The 16,956-nt window shown below is 37.4% G+C and overlaps 1 protein-coding gene across 2 annotated transcripts in view; it reads right to left on the reverse strand.

The window, feature by feature from the left end:
- Positions 1 to 16,956, reverse strand: part of Slc2a13 (solute carrier family 2 member 13) — a 331,342-nt gene that overhangs the window by 243,817 nt on the left and 70,569 nt on the right. The gene's annotated exons all lie outside the window — the stretch shown is intronic.

Genomic DNA, 16,956 nt, shown 5'->3' on the forward strand with positions numbered 1-16,956 from the left:
TAGCTTTTTGAGTTTCCTATATATTCTGGTTATCAGTCCTTTGTCTGATGTGTAGCTGGCAAATATTTTCTCCCATTCTGTGTGTGGTCTCTTCAGTTTAGAGACCATTTCTTTTATTGAGCAGAAGCTTTTTAGTTTTACGAAGTCCCATTTGTCTATGCTATCTCTTAGTTGCTGTGCTACTGGGGTTCCACTGAGAAAGTTCTTGCCTATACCTATTAATTCCAAAGTATTTTCTACTCTTTCCTGTACCAACTTTAGTTTTTGGGGTCTGATATTAAGGTCCTTGATCGATTTTGTGTTAATACTGGTATAAGGTGATAAACATGGATCTAGTTTCAATTTTTTGCAGACTGCTAACCAGTTTTCCCAGTGGTTTTTGAAGAGGCTGTCTTTTCTCCATTGTATATTTTTAGTGCCTTTGTCAAAGATAAGTTGGGTATAGTTGTGTGGCTTCATGTCCAGGTCCTCTATTCTGTTCCACTGGTCTTCATGTCCGTTTTTGTGCCAGTACCATGCTGTTTTTATTGCTATTGCTTTGCAATGTAGTTTGAAGTCGGGTATTGTGATACCTCTAGCGTTGTTCTTTTTGCTGAGTATTGCCTTGGCTATTTGTGATCTCTTGTGTTTCCAAATATATTTAACAGTAGATTTTTCAATCTCTTTGATGAATGTCATTGGAATTTTGATGGATAGTGCATTAAACATGTAGATGGCTTTTGGGGAGTATAGCCATTTTTAATATGTTGATTCTACCAATCCATGAGCATGAGAGATCTCTCAACTTTCTATAGTCTTCCTCAATCTCTTTCCTTGTAGAGGAGTTTAAAGTTTTCCTTGTGGAGGTCGTTCACATCATTTGTTAGGTTTACACCTAGGTATTTGATTTTTTTTTTTTGATGGTATTGTAAATGGAATTGCTTTCATATATTCTTTCTCAGTTTCCTCATTGTTAGTGTATAGAAATGCTAATGATTTTTCTATGTTGATTTCATATCCTGCTACCTTGCTGTAGCTGTTGATGGTGTCTAGGGGCTTTTGAGTAGAGTTTTTTGGGTCTTTAAGGTATAGGATCATATCATCGGCAAACAGGGATATTCTGACAGTTGCTTTACCTGCTTGTAGTCCTTTTATTCCTTCTTCTCGCCTAATTGCTCTGGCTAGGAATTCTAGTACTATGTTGAATAGGAGTGGGGATAGTGGGTACCCTTTTCTCATTCCTGATTTTAGAGGGAATGGTTTCAGTTTTTCACCATTAAGTATAATGCTGGCTGTAGGTTTGTCATATATAGCTATTGATTTGCGTATGTTGAACCACCCCTGCATTCCTGGGATGAAGCCTACTTGGTTGTGGTGAATGATCTTTTTGATGTGTTGCTGAATTCAGTTTGCCATTTTTTATTGAGGATTTTTGCATCAATGTTCATTAAGGAGATTCGCCTATAGTTCTCCTTTTTGGAGGTGTCTTTGCCTGGTTTTGGGATAAGTATAATACTGGCTTCATAAAATGTGTTAGGCAGTTTTCCTTCCCTTTCTACTGTGTGGAACAGTTTAAGGAGGGTTGGTATTAGTTCTTCTTTAAAGGTATGATAGAATTCAGCAGAGAATCCATCAGGTCCTGGACTTTTCTTTTTTGGGACACTCTTGATTGCTACTTCAATTTCATTTTGTGTTACAGATCTATTCAGGTGATTATAGTCCTCTTGGTTCAGTTTTAGATGATCATATATATCTAGAAATCTGTCCATTTTGTCAATATTTTCAAATTTATTTGAATATAGGTTCTTAAAGTAGTCTCTGATGATTTCCTGGACTTCCATGGTGTTTGTTGTTATCTCCCCTTTTGCATTCCTGATTTTACTGATTTGGGTTTTTTCTCTCCTCATTTGAGTCAGGTTTGGTAGGGGTCTATCGATCTTGTTTATTTTTTCAAAGAGCCAGCTTTTTGTTTCATTAATTCTTTGTATGGTTTTTTTGGTTTCTATTTCATTGATTTCAGGTCTTATTTTTATTATTTTTCTTCTATTTGTTTTGGGATTTGCTCATTCCTGTTTTGCTAGGAGTTTGAGATGTATCATTAAGTCACTGATTTGAGATCTTTCAGTCTTTTTAATATATGCACTCATGGCTATAAACTTTCCTCTCAGGACTGTCTTTGCTATGTCCCATAGGTTCCAGTAGATTGTTTTTTCATTTTCATTAACTTCCAGGAACCTTTTGATTTCCTCTTTTATTTCATCAATGACCCATTGTTCATTAAGCAATGAGTTGTTCAGTTTCCAACTGTTTGCTTGTTTTCTGTCTTTATTTTTGTTGTCGAGCTCTAGTTTTAATGCATTGTGATCACATAGAATGCATGGTATAATTTCTATTTTCTTATATTTGCTGTGGCTTGCTTTGTGCCCTAGGATATGATCTATTTTGGAGAAGGTTCCATGGGCTGCTGAGAAAAATGTATATTGTGTAGAAGTTGGATGAAATGTTCTGGAGACATCAACTAGGTCCATTTGATCTATGGTATGTTCTAGATCTAGGATTTCTTCACTGATTTTTTGTTTGGATGACCTATCTGTTGATGATAGTGGGGTGTTAAAGTCTCCCACCACCACTGTGTTGGAGTTAATGTATGTTTTTAGGTCCTTCAGGGTATGTTTGATGAAACTGGGTGTGTTGACATTGGGTGCATGTAGGTTGATAATTGTTATTTCCTTTTGGTCTATTTCCCCTTTTATTAGTATGGAATGTCCTTCTTTATCTCGTTTGATCAATGTAGGTTTGAAGTCTACTTTGTCTGGGATAAGTATTGCTACTCCTGCCTGTTTTCGGGGGTTACTGGCTTGGTAAATCTTCTTCCAGCCTTTCATCCTAAGCCTATGCTTATTCCTGTCTGTGAGATGGGTCTCCTGTAAGCAACAAATTGTTGAATCTTCCTTTTTAATCCAGTTTGTCAAATGGTGCCTTTTGATGGGGGAAGTGTTAGTATTGATAGGTATGTGGTGATTCCTGTCAGTTAGTTGTCTTAGTTGTTTGAGGGTTTGATTGTCTGTAGCTATATCGATGTTACTCTCTACTGTCTTGCTTTTTCTTTTCCTGTAGTTGGGTGCTGCCTGCCCTTTCATGGTTATGTGTGGTTTCACTTTCTGTGTGCAGAATCCCTTGAAGAATCTTTTGTAGTGGTGGTTTTGTGGTCATATATTGTTTTAGTTTCTGCTTATCATGGAAGACTTTTATTGCTCCATCTATTTTGAGTGAGAGTTTTGCTGGGTAGAGTATCCTAGGGTTGAAATTATTTTCATTCAGTGCCCAGAAGACCTCACTCCAAGCTCTTCTTGCTTTTAAGGTTTCTATTGAGATGTCTGCTTTGATTTTGATGGGTTTACCTTTGTATGTTATTTGTTTTTTCTTCCTTACAGCCTTCAATAGTCTTTCTCTAGTCTCTACTTGTTGTTTTTATGATAATAGGTAATGGGGTAGTTTCTATTTTGGCCAGGTCTGTTTGGTGTTCTGGAGCCTTCCTGTACCTGTATGGGCATAGTTTTCCCTAGATTTGGGAAATTTTCTGTTATTATTTTGTTGAATATATTACACATTCCTTTTGCTTTCACCTCTTCTCCTTTTTCAATTCCCATGATTCTCAGGTTTGGTCTTTTGATGGACTCAGTAAGTTTTTGCATTGTCTTTTCACAGGTCTTGATTTGTTTAACTAATAGTTCTTCGGTTTTTCCTTTAATTTCCATTTCATTTTCCAGTTCTGAGATTCTGTCTTCTGCTTGTTCTAGTCTGCTGCATTGGCCTTCCATTTTGTTTTGCATTTCTGTTTCATTCTTTTTTCTGAGGTTTTCCATATCCTGAGTCCCTTCCTCTTTAATATTGTCTATTTTCGTCCTGAGTTCATTTATCTCTTTATTTGTCGTGTTCTTTGTTTCACTTTGGTGTTTTCACAGTGCTTCTATAGTTTATTTGTTCTTGTGCTTTCTCAAATTCTCTATTTTTGTTGTCTTGGAATTTCTTGAGTGTCTCCTGTATATTTTGGTTGAACATATCCAGTATCATCTCTATAAAATTCTGATTGATTGCTTGCAGGATTTCTTGTTTCAGAATGTTCTTGTGGGCTTCATTGGGTTCTTTGCCATAGTTTATCCTTGTTTTGTTGCAGTCTGGATCTGGGCATCTGTTTTCTTCATTTCCCTCTGATTCCTGTCCTAATTTATTGCTGGGGGGGAAATGGTTTCCCTCTTTTTTCCGTCTTCCCATCAGTCCCCTTGCTACTGTTACTGTCCCTATACTGTGTGTAATTCAGTATTGTCTAGCTTGTAATAGTAACAATGATGATATCTAGAATGGAAGGGTCAGAGGAGAGGGAAAGCATGGAAGGAAAAGGGAAAAAAAACAAATGCAATAAAGTTTCAGTCTTAATAGTTTTGGTGTTAGTCCTTCAGCATACAGTCCTGTATTGGTGTCTGAGTAGTAGTTCTGTCGTTGTCTCATCAAAGGGAAAAAAAAAAAAAAAGGAGTCTGCAGACAGCTTTGTGCATGTCTATCTAAGGCTGTGGCTCACCTGCCACCTCCTGTCAGCCAGTTGCTGATGCAGACTTTATTACAGATCTCAGGAATGAGCTTTACAATCACCTAGCCCTGTAGGCTTTGTTTATTTAAAGTTCTCCTGGACCCATGCTTCTTATGTTTTCTCCAGTATACAGCCCTACCTGCCTGCTGCAGTCCTTTCTTATTTTGAGTTTGTGTGGGGAGGTGCTCCTTCCCTACTGGACCCCTTCCCTCCCCTCTCTAAGCACACTAGGGGAGTGGAGGAGGTGGTGCCACACCCACCTTCTCCGGCCGGCTTGTTTATTTACAGTTCACTGGGGCAGTGCCCCTCCTCCTCTCCGGTGGAGCTTTCCACGGGACAGCCACTGTTACTAGCTTTCCCTGCTCCAAGGTTGCTGGGGGGTGGGGGAGGGAACCTCCACTCCTGCCTTCTCCGGCTGGCTTGTGTATTTACAGTTCACGTGAGGGAGTGCCCCTCCCCACTTTCAGGAGCTCAGGGCACCCCACCCTCTTTGCTACTGACTTTTTTTTTTCCAGCTGCTTGTTAATTATTCAGTTTTTTTTCTTTCTTTTTTCCCTGGTTGGAGGTCAGTCTGTCCAGAGGGCTATGCTGATTTGTCCCAGGGAGTACCGCGTGCCACTTATCTGCTCACCTGGTGGTCTGCGTCTCCCAAGCACATTAGGAGCTGGTGTCTGGCAGTGCAGGAGCCCTCCTGGTTTCTCCGTTTAACATGGTGTGGGGATGCTATGCGCAGGCTGAGGGTATGGAGGTATCGGAGTTTTGCTTCTTCTTGATGGTTTTTCCTGCCAGGTGTATCTCTAGTGTCTCTCCAAGAGTTTACTTTAGGAAGCACACTTTCTGCTTCCTCCCTCTAGTCGCCATCTTGAAATCTTTCCATGGCTCAGTCTTTGAGAAAGCAGTATGCTCTGAGCAGTGGTCTTCTAAATGGCTATTAGTTCAATAATCCAGAGGTTTCCTGGTAACCCTACTTCACAGTTTCTTCTGTGACTAAACACAGGTGCATACTTACCACAGACACATACAGATACAACTTCACCATCCATACAGGAACCAAAAGGGATACGCTCAGGATTAAATGAAGTAGTAAAAAGGCTTCAATGCACACTTTAAAGGAAAACAAGCAAGTAGCATCCCCAAATTAAGGCAACATAAAATCTGACGAAAATGATTAAGTAGAAACATTTAATGATTGATTTAAAAGAAGGGTCAGCAAAATCCAGTTAGCTCATAGGCCAAATCTGGCCAGCTTCTTGTTTTTTATAAATGATAATAAATTAACGGTACAAAATAAGCATACTCATTCTTGCATATATTGTCTGTCTACTTTTGTGTTATAATAGTAGAGACAAGTAGTTACAACAGACACCATATGGTGGAAGCAAAAAGGCCCCCAATTGGCCAAAGCAATCCTGAGAAAAAAAGAGCAATGTTAGGGATATCACAATACTTGCCCTCAAATTATACTACAGTTATGGTAACAAGAACAGCCTGGTAGTAGCACAAAAACAGGCACATAGAATGGAACAGAATAGAAAGCCTAGAAATAAGCCCACGGATCTATAGCCATCTAATTCTTGACCAAGATGCCAAAAACATAAGTTGGAGAAAAGACAGCCTCTTCAACAGATGGTTCTGGGTAAACCAGATATCCACATATAGAAGTCTGGCACTAGATCCCTCTCATGTTATACAGAAATCCATTCAAAATGGATCAAAGAACTCAATAAAATACCTGAAACTTTGAAACTACTGGAGGAAAAAATAAGCAAATTATTTCAAGATATAGGCACTGGGAAGTATTTCCTGAATATAGCTCTAATAGCTCAGGAAATAAGAATTGACAAATGGGATTTCATCAATTTAAAAAGTTTCTACATATTAAATGAAACAATTATCACAGTGATGACAGAGGCTACAGAAGCTATTTAACTAACAAAAGACTTATATCTAGAATATATCAAGAACTCAGAAAATAAAACACCAAAAGAAAATTCAATTAGTAAGTGGTCAAATGAGTAAGTTTTCACAAGAAAAGTAGGAAGGGCCAATAAACACATGAAGAAATGTGCAACATCCTTACCCATAAAGGAAATACAAATGAAAACAACTCTGATATCTACCTCATTCCAGTCAGAATGGCTGTCATTAAGGAAAGAAACAACTAATACCAGAAAGGATGTGGGGAAAAATGTTGACAGGAATGCCAATTAGTGTAGCTCTTATGGAAATCAGTATGGAAGTGAAAGACCTCTACAATGAAAACTATGCATCACCGAAGATACTAAAGAAGACATCAGAAGATGGAAAGATTTTTCATGCTCATGGATCAGCAGAATCAATATTGTAAAAATGGCTATACTATAAAAAGCAATGTGTATGTTCAATGCAATCTCCATCAAAATTTCAATGACATTCTTCATAAAGATAGAAAAGCCAACCCTAATGTTCAAATGAAAACACAGAAGACCTCAGATAGCCAAAGCAATTCTGAGCACAAAAAGCAACAGTACAGATATTACAATAGCTGATTTTAAACTATACTACAGAGCCACAGCAACAAAAACAGCATGGTACTGGCACAAAAACAGACATGAAGACCAACGGAACAGAATAGAAGATGCAGACAAATCCAGGCAGCTACAGCTGTCTGGTTTTTGACAAAGGAGCCCAAAACATACACTGGAGAAAAGACAGCCTCAACAAATGGTTCTGGGAAAACAGAATATCCACATGTAGAAGACTGAAACTAGATCCCTGTCTTTAACCCTGTACTAATATCAATTCAAAGAGGATCAAAGATCTTAATGGAGGCATAAAACTTTCAAATTATTGCATGAAAGAATAAGAGAAACTCTGGAACATACAGGCATGGGCAATGACTTCCTGAATAGAACCCCAATAGCTTGGCAATTAAGATAAAGGATTGACAAATGGGAATTCATGAAACTCAAAAGTTTCTGCACAGCAAATGGAAACAGGCACTAGACTGAAGAGACAGTCTACGGAATGGGAGAAAATCTTTGCTAGCTATCCATCTGACAAAGTGCTAGTAACCAGAATTTACAGGGAGCTCAAAAAACTAAATTACCAAAGAATCAGCAATTCAGTGAAGAAATGGGCACATGAACTAAACAGACATTTCTTAAATGAAGAAGTATAAATGGCCAATAAACACATGAAGAAATGTTCAGCATCCCTGGCCATAAAGGAAATGCAAATCAAAACTACATTAAGATTTTACCTCACCCCCCAGTCACAATGGTTATCATCAAGAACATAAACAAATGCTGCAAAGATGTAGTGAAATAGGAACTGCTATACACTGTTGGTGGGAATGTAAATTACTGCAAGCATCATGGAAAGCAGTATGGAGATTTCTCAAAAAAACTAAAAACAGAACTACCATATGATCCATCACTACCACTCCTGTTATATACCCAAAGGATTGTAAGTAAGGATGCAATAGAGACAACTGTACACCCATGTTTACTGCCACCCTGTTCACAATAGCCAAGCTGTATTAACAACCCAGATGCCCTACAACTGATGAACAGATTAAGAGAATGTAGTATATATGCACAATGGAGTATTATTCAGTCATAAAGAAGAATGAAATTGTATTATTTATAGGTAAATGGATGGAACTGGAGATCACCAAGTTAAGTGAAATAAACCAGGTTCATATGTTTTCTCTCATATATGGGAGAGAGATTCAAAAGCTAAATGTATACACAAATGCAAGCATAATTATATATCATACATATCCCACAGAACTTGTTTGCAATAATGGGACTGTTTGATGGGACTGGAGGATGAGGAAGAGGAAGAAAGAGTGAGAGAGAGTAAACAATACTGAAATACATTGCATCTGTGTAGGAAGATGGAATAACAAAACACTGAAAGCTGTTGAATAATAGGGGCAGAGGGAAAAGGGTAAGGGAAAATAATATAGGGGGTTAACCTGATTAAACTACAGTACAGTCCCAGGCGAAATGCCATGGTGAAATCCCTTTTAACAATGAGTATACACTTAAAAGACCAGATTGTAAAACAGATCATGTTAGGGAGTGGATACTAGAGGAATGGAGAGAGTAAGGGGGATGATTATGGTCGATGTACTTTATATACTTGTATGAAAACAGAACAATGAAACCTGTTGAAATCATTTTAAATAGTGGAGAGGAGGATGAGGGACAGTAATGGTGCAGGCAAAACTAACCAAAACCCATTCTAAGCATACATGGAAATGGTGCAGGCAAAACTAACCAAAACCCATTCTAAGCATACATGGAAATATATGCTAATATTAGCATATATTAGCATATATGCTAATAAAAGTGGTTTTTAAAAGTAATGCTTTAATGGACCAAACTTATATTATATAAAAAAACTATTATATTAATAGCACAATTAAAGCATCACTACTATTCTTTCTCATTAGTTCTTTTTTCAGATGACACATGGTTTTACTTCATTTGTAAACTGTTCACTCTTGGACAACACAAAAATAATTGGACTAGGCAGGAAGAAACACTTAAGCAATGAATTATGTTAAAGAATGGCATCAAAAGTCCTTAACACAGATAAAACTACTAATAAGTTACTGTTTCTCAAATTTAATAGAACAATCATTTTCTCTGCAGTATTTACTGATGGACTAAATAGCAAAGCTCTGACCCCATACCATGCTAGGTATAACCTACATCATTTCCTCCCTCTGTAAACAAGTCAGGAGGCGCTCAGCCAACATTGAGTGCTTCTTCCTTCCTCTCTTGGTCTGATGAAATAGTCTGGGCTCTAGTGCAATAAACCCAGAAAGTCAAAACCAGAATGTAAAGGAAGCTTAATAACAAGTGAAGGTTCATGTTTCTGAAGAAGAGGGGGACATGATCCTATCTACTGAGATGAAACTCTGGAGGCCATGGGGAAATTGGATGGAGAGGGAAAATTCTAGAATCATGGAGAACAGATGAAGACATTATTACCCAGACAGACAGGATAAATACTAGAGACCTAACCAACTCAATGATAGGCATAGAGAAAACGGATGAGAAATACACTCTTGAGATGGAAGAAACTGAACTGAATTATTTCGTCAACTGACTTTGAAGGCTACTGTCTTGATTCTCTTTGTCATGCTTGTTTATATTCTTTCATTTTAGAGAAGGAGGATGTCCTGAAGGAAATCTCATAGGTTTTCTTTCAATATTTGTATCCAAGCTGCATAACATGGTGGGAGACAAAGGACTAGCCAAGTGGAAAGGACAGACTTGAGATTGATCAAATGGACTCAGATAACCCCCTTTTTCCCTTCCTAGCTTTTGGTTCTCCCTAGCTCTCCATTTTCTCAGTACAATACAAGGCATAGTCTCTAATTTTTCGTACTCTTTTTTAAGAATTAGAGACAGGTGTGTGTTTTTAACATTTATAGAAAGGGGCATTCCATAAACAGAAATTGTTACTAGCAGTTTCACACTAGTTATTACTCAAATCTGAAGATTTCTGCTTTCATGTAAAGTTGGCTTTGAAGGTTATGGTGGCACATACCTATAATTCCAGAACTCATTACTAGGGAAGCTGAGGCAGGAGGGTATAGAGGGGCTCAGGGAAAATGGTAAGAGTGGAAAAGAGACTATCCTATCTCCTAAATACAACCCAATTTAAAATGAGGGGAAGAAATGAAAGACTCTTTGATTCTTGACAAACATTTGAGAAGATCTGATAGGAGACAGTCAAGTTTCTTCAGACAGTGCACAACACAGCTCATTCTACAACCCATCAGTGGAACTGTTCCATTACCATCACCATATTCCAAAACTGAACTGTGACACATGGCCCTTCCCCTTGGCTATGGGAAAAAAAATGAGTTTTCTTCAGGATATTCCTCTAACCTTCTCCAAAGACTAGATAACCTTTAAAGGGCACAGCAATTTGTGCTATCTTGAGGAAAAAAATCTCCAGACAGTGGTTTGTTTACAAAGCAGATTTTTACCTGTACTGAATGATGGCTTCAATGTTAAGCTGGAAATGAGCTACCTTGAAGCAGCAATTCAAGAATCATATATTCTTCTTGAAATATCAACCTTCTGGGGACTTTTCTCCCCCATGTGATTATATTAAATACAGAGCTTTAAAAAACAATTGGAATCTCATGGCAAGTTGTGGAAAAAGAAATCTTTTGCAGCCAAAGTTCTTTCAGCATGTTTTGGTTTTTTTTTTTTATGATATGGATTTAAGTACATCTTAGCAAGAAAACAGAAATATATAGTCTTGACTTATTAGCTATGTACTTACTAACACAATCTGGATTGTCAATATAAATCAAGAAAAACGGCTTGAAAGCCTTCAAGTAATCTGAAAAACATTTCCTTCTCCCAAAAGTATACTGAGTGGAAAACCTCTGTGCTATTCTTTATCCCCACCTAACAGGAGAGTCAATGACACTTTAATGTGAAATCCAAGAACTATTCCAATTCTGCTTAAGATTTTAAAAGCCCTCTGTGGTTTAAAAATATCGATGACAACCTTTAAGTCATATTGAATGAAATAGTTTCTTCAAAATAAGTCATCATGCATAAAAACAGTAAGTTTTACTACAAACTGAATAGAACTGTGCATTGTTTATTAATAGTATTTCATTTTAGTGCTTATTAACATAAGGACAGAAAATTAAAGCACCTTTTTACTTGATCTTCTGCTTTGATCCATTGTTTACGCTGTGAGGTATGTTTAACAGTTTCACTCTGAAAATTTTTGGAATTTTTCAACATTCCCTAGAATATTAGATATAGAGATGTTCTCTTTGCCAATATTCAGAAAATTGTGGGTTATCTTGCCAAAAAACAATTTGTCGATACCAATTTCAAGTTCATCTAGTAAATGGCATACATGCACTGCTTTGGGGGAAATGACACTGTACTGCCACATGAATATAAGCAACCCATGGCCAACACTGGAGAAAAGGAGTGCTTTCCTCTCAAGGCAGCAGATGTCAACTGCAATGAACATCTGAACGCAATGCCATTATTCAGAATTGGACTTCTAAAGAAACTATAGAAGATTTTCTACCAAAATATGATAAATATTTGCCCTCTTTGACCTCTCTGAGAAATATGATTTGCTGAAATGGCCACAGGCAGCATCAATTCACCAAAAAAGAAAATGGCTTATGAGATGTCTTGATGACCTAATTGCAAAATTACTAGAGGAAAAAAGACACACAGTCGTCCACTCCTATGCATAATAAACACAACCCCCAAAAGGCTAGAGATAAATCAAATCATATTTTAAAATGAACTCATGGGGGGATTGTGAATAAATCCCCTACCCTGCCTCATTCCTTCTTTCCAGGCTAAGAGTAAACTCTCCATCAAAAGCAAAATAGAGCTAACACTCACCTGGTTTATGGGGTTCATCAGCTGATACAATGCAAATCTTGCTAGCTTGAATGTTTTTGCATAAATTACACACTGAATCAGTAACCTTAATGCTCTACAACAGTTACCAGCGACAGGATCTGATTTGAACATGAAACAATGCCTCTGGCTTGCTACTTCTCATATACATCTACGTATTAAGTTTTTATGGCTGGGAGGGTAGCTCAGTGGTAGAGCACTTGCCTAGCAAGGTGCTGGGTTCAATTCCCAGCACTGAGAAAAAGTGTGTGTGTGTGTGTGTGTTGTGTGTACACATATATGTTAAATAAATGTACTTATTTGTATTAAGATTTTAGTGGTCAAAGGGCGAGGCCAAAATTCTGGCTAGTATTCTTCTATTCAATAAATCTATTTTGGAAATATCTATGATCTAGGCAATTTTAACTCTAAAAAATTTTTAACATACAAATTTTTCAACATGGGCAAAAGCTCATGAACATTTTAAGTTCTCTGGACTGAACCTGTGCTTCACATAAATCTATAGGAGAGTAAAAGGCAGCTTTCCCCTCCCATCCACAGTCAGTGTCTGCCTTGCCTGGCTCCTTCCTTCCCTCTCTCCACCTGGTGCACACTGAAGCCACCTGACAACCAGTCTCCCTACACACTCCTTCCTTTTCCCCCTGGTGTTCTGCAAGGGTGGCACATGTCACCATTTGGATTTTTCTTTAGACAGGGAAGGTAATCCTTTCCTCATGTTTCCCTACACTGATCCTATCTTACTGCCCCAGTCCAGAGTGGAGAAGGGGGTGGCATGGATGGCACCTCATGTTAGATCTTCCCTAAGCCTTGCCAGAGGGGTTCCTGTGTCAGAGCTTGGTGACAGCTACAGCCATGGAAGGGCAACAGCAATCTTTGCTTTCCTTTCATCTCAATTTAGGAATATGTTTCTTATTCTTTAATATAGGACATGACACTGAAGAACTGACTGAGCTCTATCTAACAAAGTGGCATAAAGTATATGAACACACAACTCTCCTTGTCTAGATTCCTCCCTAAGACTGCATTCAGAAGAATCCTGTCTCTAACTGGTTGATTTTATTTTCCTTGCTGTAGGAGACAATTATTAACTGTTATCAACTAAAGCTCCTAACAAAGATTCTTTTGCTCAGTAAATTAATAGATTCCCACTTATTTTCAGTTATGTGGACACACCTACTTTCAGTACCCTGCCGAATGTATTTGCCCAAGAGAGGAATTGGGCATGAACTCTTTAAGTTCATGTCTGTCAAACAGGAATACATATGACAGAATGATGGGGCACATAAAGCCAATGAATAAAGCCCTGTAGGTATGTAGGAAAACATATGTAAACTTTTATTTATTTTTAGGATAAAGCAGAAAAATTCAAGTAAATCTTGAAATACAGCTGCCTCTTGCTATATGGTATTTGGACCCCCAGGGCCTACTTCTCTCCAACCTTTGAAACTAAGTGAAAAAGTTTGCCAATCATTGTTATAAGTAATTGCCTAAATCTCTCAGGTTTCTGTCTCTGGTGTATATAAAAATCATGGCTATGTACATATCTTTGCCATTACAATAAACTAGGAAAACAAAACATAAGAGTATTCAACAAGATGATAAGACTGATATTGATATTACTGTACATTCAAACTTGTTTTTTGTCTTTGAAGGTAGTAATCATATCTCTATTAATTCAAGTTTAGTCTAGCAACCAGATAGAAAGACACAGTTTGATTTTACCAGAAGGTCTTCAGAATCTGGTACACTTCATACCTACTATCAAAACTTACCCTCCAAATTAGTCTGGTCCACTTAATGATGCATATAATTTTGCACCTGCTTTCATCTCTGCCCAGTTCCCTATAGTGGTGATTCCTGCTTACCCCTCAAATCCACTTCGTCAGAGATCTTTCTCAACCATCCCACCTAATACAGTCCATTTTCATTCTATTAGTATTTCAGGACACTATTTATTTCTTTTAAACAATTACCATAATTTGTAGTTATCTGGTAATTATTTACTGTTATTTATCACTTGATAAGTAACTATTTTATCTACTTCCACATCCCTACCTCTACTGTCACTCAGTAAATACTTTTGAATGAATGTCTGCTGCAAAGCATTTAGAAATAAAGTAGGCATTTCTCTGACTTCTAAAACTCCAACAACAACAACAAAAAAAATCAGCTTGTGGAGCTCCATAATCTGGCTCTCTTTTTCTTACAAACTTAAAAAGAAACTGAGGCTCAGTGACTCTCCCAAGATTCAAACTTTACAAGTTTGATGTAGATCCAGGACAAGACTTTCATCTCCCTGTTTCCCATTTCAGAGAGCTTTTCAAACCAAGCCGTTGTTTCCTCTAGTCTTATTTTTATTATTCTTATAGGATTTATAAACAGGGTTGAATATATGTAAAAACAAAATATTTGCTTCATTTCCCATAAGCTGCCTTTTGCTTGTTGCTGCTTTGCTAAATATAGTACAGAAATGACCCAGACACTATATGCTATGCTGGGAAGGCTGACATCTTCTACTACGTGCAGAACAGATGGAACTCTACTGCAATACAATCCTGCTCCAAAGAGTGGGCTGGAAGCCGCACTTCTGCTGCTGATATGGCCATAGCAATTGCCATAGCAATTGCCATACTCATGACCTAAAGTGTCATTTTAATCCAGGAGAAATAAATGCAGTATGTACTGACATACCACACATCCAAAAATAAAGTCACTAATACATAATTCACTACCTACATCTATTTTCTTCCAATAGGTTAAGTTTAAAATCGACTGACCAAGAAAAAAAAGATTCTATGAAAAGAGAAGGATCACATAAGCAAATACAATAACAGTCCCAAGTTACAAACCCACTTGGAAATACCTAGACAAGGACATACTTGATTGAACCGGAATCAAACCTATTTATTAACATGCTCACAGGTAACTAAGCTACCACATCTTATAAAACATTTCTCCTTACAGAGATCAGGATGTCTTAACATCTTTCTAACCCCTGAAACATCTGATTAATTTGTGGCATGCAGATCAAAGTTCTTCCCTCCAGTCGGCTGCACTCCACTGCCCACAGTTCCCAGGCTTAAAGCCACGGCTCACAATCCATCTCCTCATGCTCCATGGACAGACGAAATTTTTACTACTTTGAAGTTAGTTGTTCCTTCTGTGAATCTGTCCATCTAGCTTATCACTCTTAAATGCAAAGGGGGTGGGGAAGAGAGGGGCAGGCAGGGAGATAGCCAAGACAAAAATCACTTTGCTAATATAAGTCCCTAAGTCCCTGTACTGGTCTCTACTTCCCAAGTTCAATGACATGGTCTTGCTCCTGGACATCACATGCTGCTGTAAAAATCCAGTTTCCATAGTCTGTGTTTTATCATGCTCAAGTTTGTTTTCATTAATTTTTAACTGAAACATAAATTGTACATATTTATGTAGTATCGTGCATTGTCCCAATACATATATACATTGGGTAATGTTTAAGTTAGGGCAAAGAAGTCTATTTGTTCACACTAGTTAAACTTCTTTTTTTTTTTTTTTGGAGATGAGTCTTGCTGTGTTGCTCAGGCTGGTCTTGAACTACTGGTCTCAAGTGATCCTCTCATCTCAGCTTCCAAAGTAGTTGAGACTAAAGGCATGAGCCATAAAGAACAGCCAATCAAGTCTCTTACTTATAAAAACAAGGTCCCAAACCACTGGTGCCATTAACACTGATAAAACTCTCTACATGTATTTGTGACATAATGTTCCTAATTCTGTACTTTTTTCCTTTTTAAATAAATTTTATTAGGATATATTCATGATATGGGGAGAGGTTCATCGTGACAATTCTGATTAGACTTATATTGTACATTATTTACACTGCTCCCATCGTCTCTCCCCCACAACCTCCTAAAAACCCCTCTTAAAGCAATTACAAGAGGTTTTCTACTTCTGTTTTATATAGGTATATGAAGTCTATCAACCATATACCATCACCTTAATCTCCTTCTATACTCTTAGAATTCTATACTTTTAAAAACAAACATGAGATTAGTTTTTAAATTAAGCAAGATGTTGGTAATTCAAATACTACAAATCCAGAGATAGATAAATTATTGATCTCATTAGTTAACAAAGTTAGGAATAAACTCAGTGGACCTTTGGTGGCACACATCTATAATCTGAGTACTTGAGAGGCTGAGGCAGGAGGATCTCAAGTTTGAGGCCAGCCTGGGCTACAGAGAGAATTCAAGGCCAGCCTGAGCTACACAGCAAGACCCTGTCTCAAAACCAACCAACCAGCAAACAAATAAACAAAAAATACCCATCCAAATATGTACACAAAGCAATAATGGGAAATAGGGAAATATGTTATCCATACTCAGGAAATGGTGCCCTATTTAGCTCTCAAAGACTTCTGATAAAAATGAAAGCAGATATAGATAACTGCAGTCCTATAAGTCTCAAATTTTTACAAAGTCTATTTGGTTATACATTCCCAATAGTCAACAACTGCATGGCTAGACCAGACAGACATATTTTAAGCAGATGAAATGTAGCTACATTCTTCATGCTTTGTAGTAAAAATCAGTGATATCCTTACTTTGAAACAACGCTCTTTCATTAAATTGTCTCAGTCCTTATATAAATTAATAAAAGCATAAATTCTAAATAGTATTTAGTATAATTATCCTAATATTCCAAAAAAGTTTTCCACTCATACGTTATTAGCACATAGAAAACAAAACAAACTCATTCCATTTGCACTACTGCAGAGAGGAATTTAGACAGGTATACAAAAGGTTATTTGTAATTAAAATATTGTTAAATTAACACAATGTTGAACTCAGTTAAAGTAAATTATTTTGTAAAAGCAAAATTCTCCTTATCTTTGCACTAATGTGTTTCTCTAGAAATGCTAGAGAAATATGTAAAGTTAAGTCAAGTCACATGGGGGTAACACAGTGACCTACTTCTGCCATGTGGCACTCTATT

Source organism: Castor canadensis, chromosome 8 (assembly GCF_047511655.1).
Source record: "Castor canadensis chromosome 8, mCasCan1.hap1v2, whole genome shotgun sequence".
NCBI classification, from domain to species: domain Eukaryota; kingdom Metazoa; phylum Chordata; class Mammalia; order Rodentia; family Castoridae; genus Castor; species Castor canadensis.